The 22,699-nt window shown below is 38.4% G+C and overlaps 1 long non-coding RNA gene across 1 annotated transcript; it reads right to left on the minus strand.

The window, feature by feature from the left end:
- Positions 1 to 3,395: 3,395 nt before the first annotated feature.
- LOC122679455 lies at positions 3,396 to 20,059 on the minus strand. Its single transcript, XR_006336404.1, has 3 exons — positions 20,049 to 20,059; positions 17,104 to 17,109; positions 3,396 to 3,597 (listed from the first exon to the last, which is right to left on the minus strand). It is a non-coding gene; the product is annotated as an uncharacterized LOC122679455 (long non-coding RNA).
- Between the last annotated feature and the right edge of the window lie 2,640 nt (positions 20,060 to 22,699).

The following is a 22,699-nucleotide window of genomic DNA, read 5'->3' on the forward strand; positions in this document are numbered from 1 at the left end:
TTTTCCCATTCTTGTGATTCAGCATTACAAACTCAGAATCAGCCCAGAAAATCCAAAACTCAAATAAGAGAAAAAGGAGCGTGGGGATACTGAATAGTAGGAGACACAATTCTCTATAGCTAGGATTGAGAGGAAGAAAACTGGGAAAGGCTAGTGGAATGTTATTGAAAGTTTCCCACATCATAATAAAGATGAGAACAATAAGATCAAACAAAAGAACAAGCACTGGTAGTTTAGGGCATAAGATTATCAAGACAGAATATCATCCCGCCCGATCAACCTGGATGGATGCACTCTGACACATATTTGGGTAAAGACCCAGTGGATAAACTTGGTCCCAGAAGAAAGATTGTGTTTAAATACAATGGAAATATCCCCATCTTTCCCAATTAAACTAAATCTTCAGTTAGAAAAAAATATAGTGTTCCCTTTGACATGTACCTGTTTATTTTCTATTCTATAGGTGATGAGCGCATTCTTGGAAAGCTAAAGCAAAGATGCAGGTAGTTGTTACTTTTCAGTCCTTAAGTTGTGTCTGACTTTTTGTAACCCCATGGACTGCAGCACGCCAGGCTTCTCTATTCTCCACTATCTCCCAGAGTTTGTTCAAACTTACATCCATTGAGTTGGTGATGTCATCCAACCACATCTTCCTCTATTGTCCCCTTCTTCTTTTGCCTTTAATCTTGCCCAGCATCAGCTTTTCCAATGATTCGACTCTGCATCATGTGGCCAAAGTCTTGGAGCTTCAGCAGCAGTCCTTCCAATGAATACTCAGGGTGTATTTCCTTTAGGATCCATCTGTTTGATCTTGCTGTCCAAAGGACTCTCAAAAGTCTTCTGCAGCACCACAGTTCAAAAGCCTCAGTTCTGTGGTGCTTAGCCTCCTTTGGGCTTCCGTGGTGGCTCAGATGGTAAAGCGTTTGCCTGCAATGTGGGAGACCCAGGTTTGATCCCTGGATTGGGAAGATCCCCTGGAGAAGGAAATGGCAACCTACTCCAGTATTCTTTGCCTGGAGAATCCCATGGACAGAGGAACCTGGTAGGCTACAGTCCATAGGGTCGCAAAGAGTTGAACACGACTTGTGATTTCACTTTAGCCTTATTTGTGGGCCACCTCTCACATCCATAGATGATTACTGGAGAAACAACAGCTTTTATACTGATCTTTGTTGGCAAAGTGATGACTCTGTTTTTTAATACACTGTCTGGGTTTGTTATAGCTTTCCTTTCAAGGGGCAAGTGTCTTTTAATTTCATGGCTGCAGTCACTGTCCACAGTGATTTGGGAACCCAAGAAAATAAAATGTGACACTTTACTTTTTCCCCTTCTATGTGCCATGAAGTGGTGGGACCAGATGCCATGATCTTCATTTTTTGAAACTTGAGTTTTAAGCTAGCTTTTTTAGTCTCCTCTTTCACCCTCATCAAGAAGGTCTTCAGTTCCTCTTCACTTTCTATCATTAAAGTAGTATCACCTGCTTACCTGAGGTTGTCGATGTTTTATGAGGCAATCTTGATTCCAGCTTGTGATTCATCCAGCCTAGCATTTCACATGATGTACTCTGTATTTAAGTTAAAAAAGCAGCATAACAATATATAGCTTTGTCATACTCCTTTCCCAATTTTGATCTAGTCAGTTGTTCCATAACTGGTTCTAAACTGTTGTTTTTGACCATATACAGGTTTCTCAGGAGACAGATAAGGTGGTCTGTTACTCTCATCTCATTAAGAAATGTCTGTAGTTTGTTGTGATCCACATAGTTAAAAGCTTTAGCATAGTCAAAGAAAAAAGAAGTAGCTGTTTTTCTGGTACTCCCTTGCTTTCTCCAAGTAGGCTTTTGTTTATTCTCAAGCTTATTTGAGTCAGGGGTCCATTTAAAAATCTGATGAAAAGTTGTGGAGTTTCAGGGCCATACTAGACTAGAGGTAAAGGAAAAGATTGCATTTTGTCTCTTTTACTTTCCAATCTGCCAGAAATGGCACATACTGCCAGACTTTTATCCCTCCTAGGCTTCCATAGACTACATTTGTAATAGGTATCTTCCCATTTGTAAGGCATCCTCAGACATCCATTTTGCCTTTTTTGCATGTCTTTTTCTTGGGGATAGCTTTGATCACCACCTCCTATACAATGTTACAAACCTCTGTCCATAGTTTTTCTGGCACTCTGTCTATCAGGTCTAATCCCTTGAATCTTTTTGTCACTTCCACTGTATAATAGTAAGGATTTGATTTAGGTCATAGGGGCCTAGTGGCTTTCCCTACTTTCTTCAATTTAACTCTGAATTTTGCTCTGAATTTAACTCTGAAGATAGGAAGTGGAGCTGGTCACTTCAAGTATCAATGTTTAATGAACTAGGAGCTTAATAACTAGCTTTTTAATCTGTAAAATTAATTATCATTTTTAACCACAAGAAGACCTAGAACTAACACCAAAAAAAAAAATTATTTTCGTCATTGGGGGACTGGAATGCTAAAGTTGAAAGTTAAGAGATACCCGGAGTAACAGGCAAGTCCGGCCTTGGAGTACAAAATGAAGCAGGGCAAAGGCTAACAGAGTTTTGCCAAGAGAACGCACTGGTCACAGCAAATAGCTTCTTCCAGAAACACAAGAGATGACTCTACACATGGATATCACAAAATGGTCAATACTGAAATCAGAGTGATTATATTCTTTGTAGCCAAAGAAGGAGAAATTCTATACAGTCAGCAAAAACAAGACCTGGAGCTGACTGTGGCTCAGATCATGAGCTCCTTATTGCAAAATCTAGAGTTAAATTGAAGAAAGTAGGGAAAACCACTAGGCCATTCATGTATGACTAAATCAAATCCCTTACTATTATATAGTGGAAGAGATAAAATGATTCAAGGGATTAGATCTGATAGACAGAGTGCCGGAAGAACTATGGGTGGAAGTTCGTAACACTATATAGGAAGCTGCTGCTGCTACGAAGACACGTCAGTTGTGTCCGACTCTGTGCGACCCCATAGATGTCAACCCACCAGGCTCCCGTCCCTAGAATTCTTCAGGCAAGAGCACTGGAGTGGGTTGCCATTTCCTTCTCCAGTGCATGAAAGTGAAAAGTGCAAGTGAAGTCGTTCAGTTGTGTCCAACTCAGTGACCCCGTGGACTGTAGCCTACCAGGCTCCCCTGTCCATGGGATTTCCCAGGCAAGAGTACTGGAGTGAGTTGCCATTGCCTTCTCCCCTATGTAGGAAGCGGTGATCAAAACTATCCCCAAGAGAAAGAAATGCAAAAAAGGGAAAATGGTTTTTGAGGAGGCTTTACAAATAGCTGAGAAAAGAAGAAAATTAAAGGCAAAGGAGAAAGGGAAAGATAAACCCATCTGAATGCAGAGTTTCAATGAATAGTAAGGAGAGATAAGAAAGCCTTCCTAAGTGAAAAATGCAAAGAAATAGAGGAAAACAATAGAATGGGAAAGACTGAGTTATCTTCAAGAAAATTAGAGATACCAAGGGAAATTTTCATACAAAGGTGGACACAATAAAGAGTAGAAACAATATGGACCTAAAAGCAGCAGAAAAGATTAAGAAGAGGTGGCAAGAATACACAGAAGAACTATACAAAAAAGATCTTCATATCCCAGATAATCACGATGGTGTGGTCACTCTTTGAGAGCCAGACATCCTGAAGTACAAAGTTAAGTGGGGCTTAGAAAGCATCCCTATGAACAAAGCTAGTGGAGGTGATGGAATTACAGCTGAGCTACCTCAAATCCTAAAAGATGCTGTTAAAGTGCTGCACTCAACACGCCAGCAAATCTGTAAAACTCAGCAGTGGTCACAGGACTAGAAAATGTCAGTTTTCATTCCAATCCCAAAGCAGGGCAATGCCAATGAATGTTCACACTACCACACAATTGTACTCATTTCACATGAGCAAGATCATACTCAAAATTTTCCAAGCTAGGCTTCAATAGTATGTGAACTGAGAACTTCCAGATGTACAAGCTGGATTTAGAAATGGCAGAGGAACCAGAGGTAAATTGCCAACATCTGTTGGATCATAGAGAAAGCAAGAGAATTCCAGAAAAATATCTACCTCTGTTTCATTTACTATGTTAAAGCCTTTGACTGTGTGGATCACAACAAACTGTGGAAAAATCTTACAGATGGGAATACCAGACCACCTTACCTGCCTCCTGAGAAACCTATATGTAGGTCAAGAAGCAACAGTTAGAACCAGACATGGAACAACAGACTGGTTCCAAATTGGGAAAGGAGTTTGTCAAGGCTGTATATTGTAACCCTGTTTCTTTAATTTATACGCAGAGTAAATCATGAGAAATGCCACACTGGATGAAGCATAAGAGGGAATCAAGATTGCTGGGAGAAATATCAATAACCTCAGATATGCAGATGACACCACCCTTATGGCAGAAAGTGAAGAAGAACCAAAGAGCCTCTTGATGAAAGTGAAAGAGGAGAGTGAAAAATTTGGCTTAAAGCTCAACATTCAGAAAACTAAGATCTTGGCATCTGGTCCCATCACTTCACGGCAAATAGATGGGGAAACAGTGACAGACTTTATTTTATTGGCTCCAAATCACTGTGGATGGTGACTGCAGCCATGAAATTAAAAGGCACTTGCACTTTGGATGAAAAGCTATGACCAACCTAGATAGCGAATTAAAAAGCAGAGACATCACTTTACCAACAAAGGTCTGTATAGTCAAAGCTCTGGTTTTTCCATTAGTCATGTATGGTTGTGGGAGCTGGACCTTAAAGAAGGCTGAGTACTAAAAAATTGATGCTTTTGAACTGTAGTGCTGGCGAAGTCTTTTGAGAGTCCATTGGACTACAAAGAGATCAGGCCAGCAAATCCTAAATGAAATCAACCTTGATTATTCATTGGAAGGATTGATGCTGAAACTAAAGCTCCAGTACTTTCGTCACCTGATGTGATGAGACAACTCATTAGAAAAGACCATGATGCTGGGAAAGATTTCAGTCAAGAGAAGGGGACGACAGAGAATGAGCTGGTTGGATGGCATCACCGATTTAATGAATGTGAGTTTGGGCAAACCCTGGAAGATGGTGAGGGACCGGGAAGCATGGTGTGCTGCAGTTCAAGGGGTTGCAAAGAATTGGATACCACTGAATGACTGAACAATAAAAACCACAGATGCCGATAAATGGATGTCATTCCAAAGCTAGTCATAACACTAAATGCCAGTGATGCAAACAATGTTATAAACAGAAGGAGGAAGCATTTCCAAATTTTCCATGAAGAAAAGTGACAGGAGAAGTTCCCTGGTGGCCCGGTGGCTAAGACTCCATGCTTCCACTGTAGGGGATGTAAGTTCTATCCCTGGTTGGGAACTTGGAGATTCCCCAAGCTCCAGGATGGGGTCAGAAAAAAAAAAAGTGACCAAATACAACATAATATTTTTTTGGCCAAGTGTCTCTGTAAAGGGTTCTCACTAAAGCAGCCTCCCAAGGCTTCTGCTCTGTCTCTTCTAGATGTGGTAGGTCGAGATGCTGTAAGGCGCTTTTTCCAGATGTATTGCATTTTAAAGCACTTACTCTCAAGAACTTTTTGAAGTTTGGCTGGTACTACTTTACTCATTGACTCATGTTTAGATTAGAGTAACAAATGATCAAGCAGAAACTCATTCTGAAACAAAATTCCTTTTCCCCCACAATATAGTACATAAACCAAGCTGCAGCCTTTGCATTTTTGCCATCTGGCCTGCAGTGTGAGATGATATTAGTAGCATGTCAGGGAATTTTTTCCCCCACTCCTTTCAAAAAAAAAAAAAAAAAGAGGAAAAGAAAAAAATAATCCTAATCTATAGTATGAAGAGTATTAAATGAAACATCTGCCTCACTGAATGAGTAGATGAACTTTGCAGTCTGCAAGCTGCTGGCGTTTGTGAAGTGCATGTTTACATTGCTGACTGTTGTAAATTTTCAAGATGGTGACATGAAATTGACTTACTAAAATATCTTATTCAAATCTCTTAAAACACATGTTTCATTTAATTTTTTTCTTTTTTTCCCTCCTTTAATGTCCTTATTCTCGATGAAAGGCATTGCCGATTGAGACAGTGAGAGGTTGCTAAGATTCTAGTCAAGTCGAAGCCACTGAGTAGTTAAAAAAAATTACATAATAAAATCTGCCAAGAGCTAGCACAAACCTCTTGTTAATGTAGGCCTAGAAACCTCGATGCTAAAAGATACCAATAAAAGAGTCATAGAATTTAGGCAAATGCTACAAAGAAAAGAGCAAAGGTGGTTTTCAAATATTTTAAAGGAAAGATTCTTTAAAAAAATAATATCTGCTTGATGGGTGGTGATAAACTCTACTAAATGCAGTCCTATTCAGTGAAAAAAGCTCAGAGAATGGATGTTTCTCAATATTTTCTTAAAATATTAACACTTCTGGAAGTACCCCACCATCCAACTAGGGATGTGAGCTTCACTGAGGACAGGTCTTAATCTAAGTTTCAAGTTTCTTCCTCTTGAGTATAAGTGTCCCATTTTTTCTACCAACTGTATCTAATGTCAACACATACTCCAAGAACAAATACCTTTTCCCCAGTTTGTTCAGTATTCAGAACCCAGGCTCTTCTGCCCGTGGTTTTCTCCAGGCAAGAATACTGGAGTGGGTTGCCGTGCCCTCCTCCAGGGGACCTTCCCAACCAGGGATCAGAGCCTGTGTCTTCTACATCTCCTGTATTGGCAGGCGGGTTCTTTACCACTAGCACCACCTGGGAAACCCCAAGGGTTCATTCCACATAGTGTTCTCTCTATGGGGGCTAGGCGATTTACTCTTGGGGCAGGGGAGATATACTATGTTACAACATAAGGTCTAGATAAGACATTAAAGGCAAATTTTTACTGCTATACATATAGATATGGTGGTGGTTTTGTGGCTAAATTGTGTCCAACTCTTTGCGACCCCATGGACTGTAGCCTGCCAGGCTTATCTGTCCATGGGATTCTCCAGGCAAGAATACTGGAGTGGGTTGCCATTTCCTTCTCCAGGGGATTTTCCCCACCCAGGGATCGAACCTGGGTCTCCTTCATTGCAGGCGGATTCTTTATCACCTGAGCTACCAGGGAAACCAACACATATAGACAATACCACACTTATTTCACTCTCAACCCTTGAATGTGGAGAAGTCTGACCTGACAACTAATTTCCAATGAAATATATTTATCTACAGGAGAGTGTTTATTTTGGTTTTGTTTTGTTTTCTTAATCAGATGTGCATTCATGTAGCGTCTACTGCTGCTATATTATTCCTGCATTGCCTTCTGAATAAGGAGGGATGACTCCCATTTCTACTGCCTAAATTCTTATTTTCCTTCCTTCTTTCCTTTCTTCTTTCACAAAGCACAGTCCTAGTCTGACATAGATAAGTAAACAAACAAATATAATACAGAGCAATTTGACTGCAACAGTGATAACTATAGGGGCTGTGGGAATTCATAGAAAGAGCATTTAATCTAGGTGTGGGGTCAGAGAAGGCCTTTAAGATCAAACAACATCCAAACAAGGACCCAAGAGACAAGTGAGTTAGTCAGTAAAGGGGTGGAGTGAAAGAGCAAAGATCTAGAGCAGCATGAATCATTGAAATCCTTGAGAGCAGTTTTGTGCAAGTTTAACACAGTGTAAGTTGAGGAACTTTAAGAAATAAGTTTAGAAAGTCATCTAGGGATGGGGTAAAACACCAGACACGCTCTGCCATCCAGGGTTTGGATTTTTTCTTTGTGAGGGCAATGAAAAGCCAGTGAAATTTGAAGGATGATATAATCAGATGTTCACTTTTTGAAAGTTCTTAGAGTGGGTCTTTGATGGGGAGAATATATTGGAAAATAAGCAGGAAGGCCTAGAAGTGGTAGGAACATCTAGGGCCCTATTTTGGCCATTCAAATGGGAAGGAATGTGAACACACAGAAGTGGGATGCGTGGAGGAGAGGAAGCAGATTTGAGCCATCTCAAAGACAACGTTTATAGGAATGATTAGAGTGGTACATGATTGCATTGTGCTGCAATGAAATCTGAGACTGCGGCCAAGCAATCCCATGAAGTGTGGCCCACCAGGCTCCTCTGACCATTGGATTCTACAGACAAGAATACTGGAGGGGGGTGCCATGCCCTTCTCCAGGGGATCCTTCTGACCCACCGATTGACCCCGTCTCTTATCTTTCTGGAGTTCCATTAGTGCCACCTGGGAAGCACAAACTTACAAATAAAGGTCTTCAACCTTAGGGACCCTTCCCACATTCATTTGACCTTCAGGTCAAGTTCAAATGCAATCCAGGATTCTGCTATTCGGAGTTGATCACCCTCTCAACCTCCAGGCTATCGTTTTTGGTTACTTGCTTTGGTAAGCACTTTGGTTACTTATTCATGGTTAATGTGGCTGCTGCAGTATGTGGCATTTCCCCTGGAAACAGAGACCCTGACTTTGGATCTCCTGGTCCTAGCAAGCTCCTAGCATAGTGACTGCACATAGTAGGTGCTCAGCTCATACTTGCGGAGTTGAATTTTTCACGTCTACTCACAGCACGTGTTTCTGCAACTGCTTTTGGAAGCATCTTGCTCTTTGCCATGTTTTTCCAATCAGGTTAGCAAGCAGAGAACTAAAATTCAAGACTGTGATGGACATGATGTTACAGGAGTAGAATAATTGTAAATAAAGGAAAGGATTTCATCCACTCATTTAGTTTCAATTTCTTATATTCTTGCAAAGAGTTGCCACCAGCAAACATGAACTTCAGTAAAGCAATGAGAGAAATAAGAGGTACAAATTACTCACTAATGACCAAAAGTTCATATTTATATTTAATTATATCCTTATTTTTATGATCCATGAATGATGTTTATGTTTCTTCTGTTCTAAGAAAGAGAAATGGAAAGTTACAACTTAAAATGATAACTTAGTCTCTTCATATGTGTGTTAATGTATTAAAACATTGAATCCTCTTATAAGAGGAAATCTAAGGGAAATGGAATAGTGAACCAGACTGCTGCTTTTTTAGGTGAATCTGTTATTAGTTGTAATTTTTTAAAAAATATGTGTTTCTTCAGTTAATCAGGAACTTGTAGAGCCTGAAAATACTCTAAAGCTAGCTAGAGTAGTCAGGGTCTTCAAATAATAGTCCAAGGAGCCCTAGGGTTCTGGAGAGTTGGCTCATGAGCCTCGGGGAAGGATGAGCAGTGACTTTCGAGAAGGAAGACTTTGGGACTGCCCTCCCCTGCTTTTACCAGTGTACTAAGCTTGTATCTCATGTTTTTGTTCCTTGGCAAAAAGAATTTGGGGGCTCAACAAAACTCAAACCTAAAACCTACAGAGACCCTCTCACTTACAGATGAGCCACGGAGGCAGAGAAGGCAATGCAGCTGTGCATTGCGTTAGGAGTCCACAGCAAACAGACCCAGTTTCTTTTTTTTTTTTTTCCATTTATTTTTATTAGTTGGAGGCTAATTACTTTACAATATTGTAGTGGTTTTTGCCATACATTGACATGAATCAGCCATGGATTTGCATGTGTTCCCCATTCCGATCCCCCCTCCCGCCTCCCTCTCCATCCCATCCCTCTGGGTCTTCCCAGTGCACCAGCCCCGAGCACTTGTATCATGCATCCAACCTGGGATGGTGATCTGTTGCATCCTTGATAGTATACTTGTTTCAATGCTGTTCTCTCAGAACATCCCACCCTCGCCTTCTCCCACAGAGTCCAAAAGTCTGTTCTGTACACCTGTGCCTCTTTTTCTGTTTTGCATATAGGGTTATCATCACTATATTTTTAAATTCCATATATATGCATTAGTATTGGTCTTTATCTTTCTGGCTTACTTCACTCTATAATGGGCTCCAGTTTCACCCATCTCATTAGAACTGATTCAAATGAATTCTTTTTAACGGCTGAGTAATATTCCATGGTGTATATGTACCACAGCTTCCTTATCCATTCGTCTGCTGATGGGTATCTAGGTTGCTTCCAAGTCCTGGCTATTATAAATAGTGCTGCGATGAACACTGGGGTGCACGTGTCTCTTTCAGATCTGGTTTCCTCGGTGTGTGTGCCCAGGAACAGTGTGGAGATTCCTTAAAAGACCCAGTTTCTAATCACAACAGTGCTGCTTGCAAAGGCTACTGATCCTGGAAAAATTACTTAATTTCCTGGAACTTCAGGCTCCTTATCTGTAGAATGGTTTCTGAGGGGATTTGAGGAAAGAAAGTGCGGAAATAATTTACCACAGCAACTGGCATATGTTCAAGAACTATACAGAGAGATGTTGGAAGCAGTGGCAGTGATAGCAGTAGGACATCAGTTCCGACGCAGAGCTTTTTACTCCGCATCCGTGTTTTTTCCTGTGTGCCTCCACGGAGAAACAGGCACATAAATGAATAAACAAAAATGTTCTGCATTTTGGCTCATCCAAAGGAAAGATAAAGTTAAGAAGTTTGTTTCAGGAAAAGTTAAAGCTTTTCATTTTCTTCGCAGGATACACATGCACTTTCAGACAAGGAAAGAAAACGGGCATGGAAGTGGGGATATAAAATACATAATTTAGTGTTCTAAGAACAAATGTCTTAAAGTAATGTGCAGTGACTTGGATGATAGATATAAAGGTATTTTTCAGAAAGAATGGCTAAGTCACACCACAGTGTAAAACAATTTTTGTCTCTTAACTAGAACTTATATTTTGATCTCCAGGAGGAAAATGTTTACAACACTAAATGAAATAAAACTTGCTAAAAAATAATTAAGAGACTACAGAGAGATTTTATTTGTCTTTCACTTGCTGTTTAAGTGATTCCTAACAATGAGTTCATCACCATGTATTCTTCCACAGAATTACAACTTCAGTTAACATTTGGTAAAAATGAATAAAAATTCCTGGACAAATCTGGATTTGGAGAGTAATTTTGAAAGATGCAGATATCCAAAGTTTATGTTTGATTTTCTTCTGGAACATATAACTCTGTTTATTGTAATACAAAGTATCTATATCACCTGCAAAAGTGGATTATTTTCTCATAGAAGCATAGACTCCTTTAGCAATCTGAAATATTTATTCTATTCTATTTTTTAAGGCTTGGTGATATTTTTGTATTATAATATTGAAAAAGAACAGTTTAGAGAAACTGTTTTGGTGTTTTGAATGAAACATTTATAATTTTTCATCCTTTAGAGGAGGGGAAAAGCTCACAAATTCATTGAGTTTATGTACAGTTGTGAACAAAATTGGCATAATTAAGCTTTAATCATATAATTAAGTTTTAATTGGTATAATTAAGTTATTTTTACACAAAAATTTGAAAAAAAAGTTTTATGAGACACCAAAAATATATTTTGAATGTTGGTTTCAAAGACTCTAATAGGGATAAACAGTTGGCATATAAAATTTATTACTCTCAGAAATTTGAAGTAAAAAGTAAAAAAGTGGCTCTACTTTTTTCCACAAGATCATTTGCTTTCTGATAGTCTTTTGTCTCTTCTATAAATGATTGAAATTGCTAAATAAAAATAGGGACCAAGAATTCTGAGTTCAAGTGTGACGAATTGGTCTTCATTTCCCAACTTGGTCAGCTCATCTATAAAATGAGATTATTGTCAATTCTGCTGATTTGAGTCATGCTAATGAAAAGTTGCTTTCAAAAGCTTGGTCCAGTTCAACTACAATAACCACAATGATGAAATTCTGTTTTCAGTGGGAAATTTCAAGGAGAATAAGCTATTTTTACAAAATAATTATTTACACAACATTCATCCATTCAACAAATACTTTTTGGGGATCACATATGTGACTAAGCACTGTTCCAATCACTGTGGATATAGCAGTGGGCCAAACAGACAAAAGCTCTGCCTCCAGCATCAAACATTTCAGTGACAATAAGAGAAAGTGAATAATATAATAGCAGGCAGTGATAGGCACTCTGAAGAAAATAAATCAGGATAAAAAGATAAGAAACGGCAAATCCTTAACTCACAGGCCCCCAATTAGTTCCAGATTAATTAAGCAATTAAATTTTACTAATAGAAAGCTATAAGAGAAAACTTACAAATTGCAAGTGAATTTCTTTTGATCTTTGAATGTATAATGTTTTCACAAACATAAAAGCAAATAAAAAACCCACAAATAAAAAGATCAACCCATTAGACTATATAATCATTAACAACTTCTATCCCCTAAACAAATTATTACAACTAAAAGGTAAATGGAAAAGTAGGAAACAGTTGCCACCATTATGAAAATGAAGTTAGTATTAAAATACAAAGATACAAATCAGTGAGAAAAACAATATAACATATAAATAATTACTGAATAAAACTAACTTTCATGTGACAAAACTAACATTTTAGTAATCAAGATGTATAAGTTAAAGTAACTTTAAATACAGGAAAAAATATATATATATATTTTTAAAAGCACACAATACCGGCAAGGTTACAATGAGATGAGTACCTTTATTCATGATAGAAATGTGAGTCAGTGTCTGCCTAAGAATAAAAGCAGAATCCATTAAGAACCACAAACAAACTTTTTCTCTTTGGCCCAGAATGGCTACTTATTAATACTGCTAATGTTAAAAAAAAAAAAAATCCATGAAAATATAGGGAGAAATATACCAAAATTTAGAAGTATTCATCCCTGGATTGTAGGATTCTTAGGGATTTTAGTTATCCTCTCTATACATTTTTTACTTTTAAAGACTTTTCACACACACTCAAAAGAACAGAAAAACCATTTATTACCAGGGCAAGCAGTAAAAACTAGGAAGGAAAAGGAAAAAAGGTAGAGGGGAGAGTAAAAGACAGGAGGGTTTTCTTGATTGGTTTCTACCTCTGCATGGAAACCTCATTCATTTTCTTCACAAATCAGAGATACACTCATTATGGGAAAATAATAAATTTCCAAGAAAAAGTAAGGCCTGGCTAAGAAATCACACTTTGAAAAGTAATTAACAATACAAAGATCATAGCACATTCCCTTGAGCTATTTTTGTGGATTACTCCTGAGAGAGTAGCTATATATCATAGAAGAGTCATTCTGAAGAAGGGTAATGAGGGAAATCTCTTTGTAGGATTTTAGCTCTGTTTTCTTCATTGTTTCAACTTGAAAGTCTCTGGAAAGATATTCCAGTAACTTCCCTTGCATTCAGGTTCTAGAAGCCTAGAAAAATCAAGCATTTGTTAGCATGTGTGTTGCTGACAGTGATATGATTTATTGTTGTGATTTTAAAAAATCTTACCGGAATTCCCACATTAGCCTCAGGACACAGCTAGTATGTCTTGGACATTGTATAGGCCAGTGAGTGTTTTGGATTTCCTGATGGACATTTCATTTAAACTGTTTAGCTAGCAGCATAGCATTTAGAATTGATGTCTGCAGGATCTTAGGGTACAGCACAAAATGAAGAACTTTATGCCTATTTATTCATTCGACTTCATCACATTCAAAAAACTTGTTGTTTATTTAGGATTAGCCAGGACCCCTCTGAAAACACCGTAACAGTCTGAAGTATCCAAGAATACATATGACTTTCAGCTAAAGAATTATGGCTTAGACTGTAAAGAAGCCACTTGAAACGTGGAAGACCTGGGTTCGAACCCTGGGTTGGGAAGACCCCCTTGGAGGAGGGCATGGCAACCCACACCAGTGTTCTGGTCTGGAGAATTCCAGAGGAGCCTGGTGGGCCGCAGTCCATGGGGTCGTAAAGAGTCGGACACGACTAAGTGTCTAAGCACAACACAGCACAGAACTTAAACTACAGTACAGTATTGAACAAAGAGCAATTTCAGTTTAATGATTAAAGTGACTTAAGACCTATGTTCTAAACAGCTAAAATAGTTTTCTAAAGGTTTAAATATTGTCTTAACATTTATTACTATAATGCATTTAATATTCTACTACTAAGCAGTTATACATTTATAGAGAATGTTTACAAAGATACAGAAATATGTTCTACACTGTGGAGCATTTCAGCATGCTACAATTTCTATATGTATAGCAGAGAATTCAGGATCACAGTTGCCTCATGTGTTTGAGATTTTTGAGGCCATACTTGGGATCCTACACTAGAAAGGATCCTCAGTCATCAGTTCAGTTCAGTTCAGTCACTCAGTCGTGTCCGACTCTTTGCAACCCCATGGACTGCAGCATGCCAGGCCTCCCTGTCCATCACCAATTCCCGGAGCTTACTCAAATTCATCTCCATTGAGTCAGTGATGCTATCCAACCATTTCATCCTCTGTCGTCCCCTTCTCCTCCTGCCTTCAATCTTTTCCAGCATCAGGGTCTTTTTCTAAAGAGTTGGCCCTTCACATCAGTTGGCCAAAGTATTGGATTTTCAGCTTTAGCATCAGTCCTTCCAATGAACACCCAGGACTGATGTCCTTTAGGATGGACTGGTTGGATCTCCTTGCATTCCAGGGGACTCAAGAATCTTATCTAACACCACAGTTCAAAAGCATCAATTCTTTGGTGCTCAGGCTTTTTTATGATCAACTCTCACATCCATACATGACCACTGGAAAAACCATAGCTTTGACTAGATGGACCTTTGTTGGCAAAGTGATGTCTCTCCTTTTTAATATGCTATCTAGGTTGGTCATAACTTTCCTTCCAAGGAGTAAGCATCTTTTAATTTCATGGCTGCAGTCACCATCTGCAGTGATTTTGGAGCCCAAGGAAATAAAGTCTGTCACTGTTTCCATTGTTTCCCCATGGATTTGGCATGAAGGGATGCGACCGAATGCCATGATCTTAGTTTTCTCAATGTTAAGTCTTAAGCCAACTTTTTCACTCTCCTTTTTCACCTTCATCAAGAGGCTCTTTAGTTCCTCTTTGCTTTCTGCCATAAGGGTTGTGTCATCTGCATATCTGGGGTTATATTTCTCCCAGCAATCTTGATTCCATCTTATGCTTCATCTAGCCCAGGATTTTGCGTGATGTACTCTGCATATAAGTTAAATATGCAGGGTGACAATATACAGCCTTGGCAAACTCCTTTCCCAATTTGGAACCAGTCTGTTGTTCAACGTCTGGTTCTAACTGTTGTTTCTTCACCTGTTTCAGATTTCTCAGGAGGCATGTAAGGTGGTCTGGTATTCCCATCTCTTTAAGATTTTCTACAGTTTGTCATGATCCACCAGTCACAGGTTTTAGCATAGTCAATGAAGCAGGGGTATATGGTTTTTTGGAATTCTCTTGCTTTTGTATGATCCAAAGGATGCTGGCAATTTGATCTCTGCTAAACTTAGTTTGGGTCTATTCCTTTCATCACTGCTGTTTCATCCCTTATCATTTCTTCTTTAGATCATTCACATTTCTGATTATACTATACTAATTTTTCACAAAGTTCACAGCAGCTAACTTCTAACATTCTTCTGAAGTACACTTGGTCTTCAAGGTGACAGTTTTTGTCTTTTTTTACTCACTACTATGTTCTCAGTGCCTACACAGTGCTTGGAGCATGTTTATGACTATTGAAATATTGAAAAAGATGGTAAAATTTAGCGTAAACATTGGAATTGAAAATAAAGCAACTCTTTCCACCACACTATAAAGAACTTCTGATTTTATAACCAACAAGAACCTACTGTATAGCACAAGAAACATCTGTAATAACTTATATGGGAAAAGAATCCGAAAAAGAATGGCTATGTCTATGTATAACTGAATCACTTCTCTGTATACCTGAAACTGACACAACATTGTAAGTCAACTATTGTTGTTCAGTCACCCAGTGATAGCCAACTCTTTGCAATTCTTCCCTGTCCTTCGCCATCTCCCAAAGTTTGCCCAACTTCACGTCCGTTGTATCGGTGATGCCATCCAACCATCTCTTCCTCGGTCATCCCTTTCTCCTTCTGCCCTCAATCTCCCCTGGCATCAGGGTCTTTTCCCAATGAGTCTGCTTTTCCCATCGAGTGCCCAAAATACTGGAGCTTCAGCTTCAGCATCAGTCCTTCCAACAAGTATTCAGGGTTGATTTCCCTTAAGGTTGACTGGTTTGATCTCCTTACTGTTCTGGGAGTTTCAGGAGTCTTCTCCAGCACCATAGTTCAAAGGCATCAATGTTTTGGCATTCTGCCCCTTCTTTATGGTCCAGCTCTCACAACCGTATGTGACCACTGGGAACACCATGGCCTTGACCATGTGGACCTTTATCAGCAGAGTAATGTCTGCTTTTCAACAAACTGTCTAGGTTTGTCACAGCTTTCCTGCCAAGAAACAATCATCTTCTCACTTCATGGCTGCAGTCACCATCCACAGTGATTTTAAGACCCAAGAAGAGGAAATCTGTCACCACCTCCACCCTTTCCCCTTCTGTTTGCCATGAAGTACTGGGGCCAAATGCCATGATCTTAGTTTTTTTTAATATTTAATTTTAAGGTGTTTCTTTCATTCTTCTCCTTTACCCTCATCAGGAGGCTCTTTAGTTCCTCTTTGCTTTCTGCCATTAGAGTGGCATCAGCTGCATATCTGAGGTTGTTGATGTTTCTCCCGCTTTTCTTGACTCCAGCTTGTAACTCACCCAGCCCAGCATTCTCATGATGTGCTCAGCATATAGGTTAAACAAACAGGGTCACAGCAGACAGCCCTGTCCTATTCCTTTCTCAATCTTGAACCAATCAGTTGTTCCACACAGGGTTCCAACTGTTGGGTCTTGACCTGCACACAAGTTTCTCAGAAGACAGGTAAGATGGTCTGGTATTCCCATCTCTTTAAGAGATTTAAGTCAACTGTACCCTAATATAAAATTAAAAATTAAATTAAGAAAACAACAAAAACAAATTTCTTACTTCAATATGAATAAATCGCCTAAGGTATAAGTTATGTGGGTTTTTTAAGAAAATAAATCACACGCCTATGTCTGAATATAATTTTATAAATATATGTGACTTTTCAAACATAATGCCTCTAATTAATTCTTAGGAGTAACATAATCAAAGAATATATATTTGATAATTAGATAGTCTGGGAAATAATCTATTCAATGCAACTAAAACTGGAATAGAATACTGATTTTCTAAGGAAAAAATGTTCAAGTCATTATTGCCTTCAAATTACTAGAGTAGAGGAAGCCCCTGATAGTTGCTCCCTGCAAACTTAATGCTTCTCCAGCAGCTTATGCACATATATTAGATGGTAAGTATTTCACTAAGGGCATAGTTTTCTTAGCAGGCTCCAATCAAGCGGTTCCTGCTCTAATAGTTTGTCAAAAAGTCACACTATGAGAAACCTCATCCTTGAGGTTTTTTTCAGGAATTTTTCTGTATTGTTTACATAGGTATCACAGAGCAATGGGCTCGATACAAATTGTTTCAGTTGGAAAAGTCTCTGCCAAACAAAACAGACAGGCAGCTGTTTGCCTAGTGCATAAAATATTTTTTTTTGTTAAATATGGCTGCACCTGTGTAAACACAAACTTTATTTCCAAGAAGTACCCCTGCAGCTGCAAAGACTTTCTGACTAACCAGAGCACTATTTTTATTGTACTATGTAATGTATGTAATAGGTTTTGGTCAGTTGTCAATCTCGAAAAATCATATAAGAAGGTTCATTTATTTTAATATAGGCAGTTATTGTATTTTTCCCAAAACCTTAATATGAGGTTGACTGTATTTCCTATTTAGGCTTCATTTTGACTTATTACAAAATTTGAAATTAATAAGGGAACAATGGTCCAGTCATGCAAAGTACATCAGAAAGAGCTGTTTTCTTCAGTCAGTCATTCATTCTACATTCACCTGTATCTTCTTTCATTTTCCCCATAGTCAAGAAATACAGTAATCTTATTATACATGAGTTGTTGATGCAGACCTTTCTCTTTTAAAAGTGTTTAATATTATAGATGGAGATAACTTCAATTATGGGGCTTCTCTGGTGGCTCAGGGGTAAAGAATCAGCCCGCCAATGCAGGAGACGCAAGTTCGATCCCTGGGTCAGGAAGATCCCCTGGAGAAGGAAATGGCAGCCCAATCCAGTATTCTTGCCTGGGAAATGCCATGGACAGAGGAGCATGGTGGGCTACAGTCCACGGGGTCGCAAAAAGTGGGACACGACTGAGCTACTAAACAACAACAATGGGCGTGTGTGCTAAGTCGCTTTAGTCGAGTGTGACTCCCTGTGATCTTATGGACTGTAGTCCACCAGGCTCCTTTGTCCATGGAATTTCCCAGGCGAGAATACTGGATTGGGTTGCCGTTTCCTACTCCAGTGGATCTTCCCAACCCAGGGATCTAGCTTGTGTCTCTTATGTCTCCTGAACTGACAGGAGGGTTCTTAACCACTAGAACCACCTGGGAAGCCCAAAACAACAACAACAACAAACCTTAATTACATAACAGAATGATAATCATGATCTGGCCCAGCAGCAAAGAGGACATTCTTTCCGCCACTGCTGAAGGATGCCCCAGACCTCTCTAAAATGTCACTCATATGCAATGAGTTAGACATCAATGCTAAATTATATCAGAATATTGGCAAATAACTAATTTTAAGACCCACTGTATGTAATTATGAAAACCAGGTTAAGTGCTGTGTTCTCTATGTGTAAGTAATTTCATCCTTTATATACTTTTCAATTTCCCATAATCACATTTAGAGCAATTGAAACTTAATCTCCTGGATCTTTTTTTTTTTTTAAAAATCAAGGAAAAAAGCAGTTTTTAAACATATTTACAATATTTTTTTTGATATGGAAAGATTCAAAAAATTTACTTCAGGACTACAAACATTCTACGGGAAGTACCTCCTCTGCCCAAGGTCCCAGGGCAGACACATGGCCCTGTTGCTGTTCAAGAGATTCCCAACCTGCTTCTTGGAAAACAAACTGCTTTTTCCTCCCATGCAGTAGGATGTGTATCGATGGTTACAGCTATTTCATCAAGATCTCAGAAAGTAACTATAAATCAGTGGTTCTCAAAGTGTGGTCCCAGTACACTTGGGAAGTCTGCAAGATCAGAACAATGTTCACAATAATACAAAGATATTATTGATATTTGCCTTTTTCACTCATTTTTTCATGAGGCTATCGTGAAGTTTTTGTAAAGGGAACATGGTGTGCTATGACATGTGAAAACAAAGCATGTTAATATTTGGAAGTTGGTGAACTAATATTTTTCAAATTATCAATGCAGGGTATTATAAAATCATCTATGGGTTTAAAAAATCTTTCAAAGCACTAGAGATACGGAAGAATTTTATTTTAATAGGTTCAAAAAAATCCATCGCACCCAGTGATGGGGTCTCATATTACATATTAAAAATAACTTTAAGAAATCACCATTTGCTGAGTTTCAGTAAGATATGTCCATAATTTTCTGAAAATACTATTTTCTGAAGGGACTATTCACATGCTTCTCCCTTCTCTAAAACTTGTATGAAGCAGAGTTTTCTTCATGCTGCTGCTGATGCTAAGTCGCCTCAGTCGTGTCCAACTCTGTGCGACCCATAGATGGCAGCCCACCAGACTTCCCCGTCCCTGGGATTCTCCAGGCAAGAACACTGCAGTGAGTTACCATTTCCTTCTCCAATGCAGGAAAGTGAAAAGTGAAAGTGAAGCCGCTCAGTCTTGTCCTCCTCTTCGCGACCCCAGGGACTGTAGCCTACCAGGCTCCTCCGTCCAAGGGATTTTCCAGGGAAGAGTACTGGAGTGGGGTGCTGTTGCCTTCTCTGGGTTTTCTTCTTATGCTTCAACTAAATAGCATAGCTCCACACTTGGAATGCAAAGATATAAGAATCCAGTTGTCTTCTATTGAGTCAGATTTTGAAAGAAATAAAAAATAATGTTTAAACATACCATTCTTCACAAATCTTTTTATTGTTTCTTGATTAAGGAAGTATAGCCATTTTAACATATTCTGGACTTTTATCATTCTTTCGAAATAAACAATAAGTAAAATACTTTAAAAAGAAAAATCTCACTGGTGTCCACAATAATTTTCCAAGAGTGCAAAGAATGATTGAGATGAGAAACTTTTGAGGATTGCTGCTGTAGGTCATACTTTTATACTCCAAAGGGATAGGAAATGAATGCATGAAAAGAGAACACTCAGATAACTTCTTGAAAATGAAATGCAAGTACAGAACTCACGCACACATGCTAAAGAGTGAATTGTGAAGTATGGTCTCATTTTCATTCCCACAGCCCTTCTCCATCTAGTACAGGGTTGTCTCTTACAAAATTGTAGGAGAATGTGATCATTATTATAGCCATGACTTTATCACTCCTGTGGATGCCTATTTATTCAGGGAACATACTAAGTTTTAAGTTTTGTACCACCTCATCTCGTACTGCTATAGATAGGGCTTGATTAAGCAATCCTAACAGTCAGCTATCTCTATGATATAAACACAAATGTGTCTAATTATTACCCCCCCAGTCACAGAGAATATCTCATTCAAATCAATCCCTCCTTATCTTAACATTTAATTTGGTCCAACATTCATGAATCCAAGCACTGTATTAAGGCCAGGGACAACATTGTGGATTATTCACCCAAGGTTGGAGAGGCATTTCCTCCTTGCCATAAAAACATAGAGGATCTTTTGAAACAAACATGTTTCAATAAACCCAGAAGTTATTATTAAAATTTTAATATGTTTTATGTATTTACCTATATGTTTCTTTGTAAGCACAATTGATAACCTTGTTCTCTGGTACAGAGTTCAAGAAGCAGGCCCCTGAAAGGACAGTGCGTGGTCATCCATAACTGATTATCCATGGAAATATGCTCTTGACTCCTATGGATGAGAAGATCATGACTGGCTCTGAAGGATGCATTCTCTGATTTTCTTGGCTTCGCTTGTACACTCTAAAATCATGTTTCCCAGTAGGGAAGCTGTCTCAGCCTGTGTAGGGGTCAATAAAAACCTTTCTGTGAAGAGAGCATACTCCATATGTTTAAGTGTTATACCCAACATCTTGCCTGGTGATGCTCACATTATTTCCTCTGTTAGTCTTTTCCATGTTAATTACAATTTACTAGTTATTTAGACCTAGTAGTTTTTCATGTTTTAGAAGTACACGTGTGTAATAAATAGATATTCATCTGTGTGGAAGCATGCTAGCACTTATTTTCAATGCTGTATATCATCAAAAATATTTTGACATCACTGATTATACTTACCAATTTTCCTTAAATTTACATCTTATGTTTTCTTGGAATCCCCACACAAGCTTCATTTTCCTTCTTCCTACAAATTTGAAAACTTTAATTAAGTAGATGAACACACACTGAACACCTTCAACACCTAACATTCCCAGTTGCATTTTATTCAATCTTTTAAATAATTTTATTCATTTCTTATGTTCAAAACAGATGATATATATTTGACATTAGAAGTGATTGGAAATCTAATTTCAAAACAGTAAAGTTAGGTACTGATCAGAAATGCTGAAATTCTTACCACACTTAAAGCTACTTCTATGTCACCATTGATAATTTACTCCTATGACTACCCATTCTTTGGCAATTACATAGAAATCACTTACCAGCACTCCCCACTTGAAACATAAATATTAGGTAATCAATCACATATGTAGTACTGTTTTTTTTCAGCTCTGATAATCTTTTTACCATGGACCAGAAATGCCCTAGAATTTGTGCTCTTCTGAAAGAGGTAGATATCTCCAGTATCACTAGAACTGCAAGTGTGTTTTTTGCTAAACATACTTATCAAATATAAAAGTGCATAGCAAAACCCAGTACTGATTTATTGCAAGTAAAATGGTACAGTGAAATGCAACCTCAAAGATGACCTAATGCCAACTTTGGTGTTTTGCTAATAGAGAAAATGTGCCTCTAACAACTTAATGAACTTGCTAAAGTTTTCATAGCTACCTGGCAGTAAAGCTAGTATTTGAACCGACTCCCTCAACTCCTAATTCAATATTCTTTCAGTAAACCAGGCTGGAGAACAGAAAAATTTGAGAATAGCATGTAAAAATTACTTGGAAATACATATCACTTATAGTTTATTAACTTATTGTCTGAATTGCTCAGTTACATGATTTTTTTCTCTCTCTCTATTGTTAGAGGGCTTCCTTGGTGGCTCAGTGGTAAAGAATCTGCCAGCCATGCAGGAGACCTGGGTTCGATCCCTGGGTCGGGAAGATCCCCTGGAAGAGCACATAGTCACCCACTCTAGTACTCTTGCCTAGAGAATGCCACGGACACGGGAGCCTGACAGGCTGCAGTCTGTAGCTTGTCCAGTATCAGACACGACTGGAGCGACTAGGCGGCAACAGCATATTGTTAGAGGCTGGAAGGCTTCTCTTTATTTTACCTTGTATCATGGCCACATAAAACTCCATGATGTATACCCACGGCTGATTCATATTGATGTATGGCAAAAACCATCACAATATTGTAAATAATTATCCTCCAATTAAAATAAATAAACTTTAAAAAATTAAAAAAAAACTAAATATAGAAACAATATAGTATCAATAAAATTCTAAGTAAAATTTTAAAAAGAAAACAAAAACTCCATAAGTAAATTAGGACCACATAACAGTTTTGAAATTTTTTCATCATGATCATGAAACTTCTCCATTCTAAAATATATCCAGGATGTTTGCTATATTTTGGCTAGATGTGAATCCTTCTGTTTATTATAAGGAAATTGGATAAAATTTGAGACTATAGATCTTTTCAGATTCACTGTCATTAGTCTCTCTAGAGCCTAACATAAGCCT

This window comes from Cervus elaphus, chromosome 21 (assembly GCF_910594005.1).
Source record: "Cervus elaphus chromosome 21, mCerEla1.1, whole genome shotgun sequence".
NCBI classification, from domain to species: Eukaryota; Metazoa; Chordata; class Mammalia; order Artiodactyla; family Cervidae; genus Cervus; species Cervus elaphus.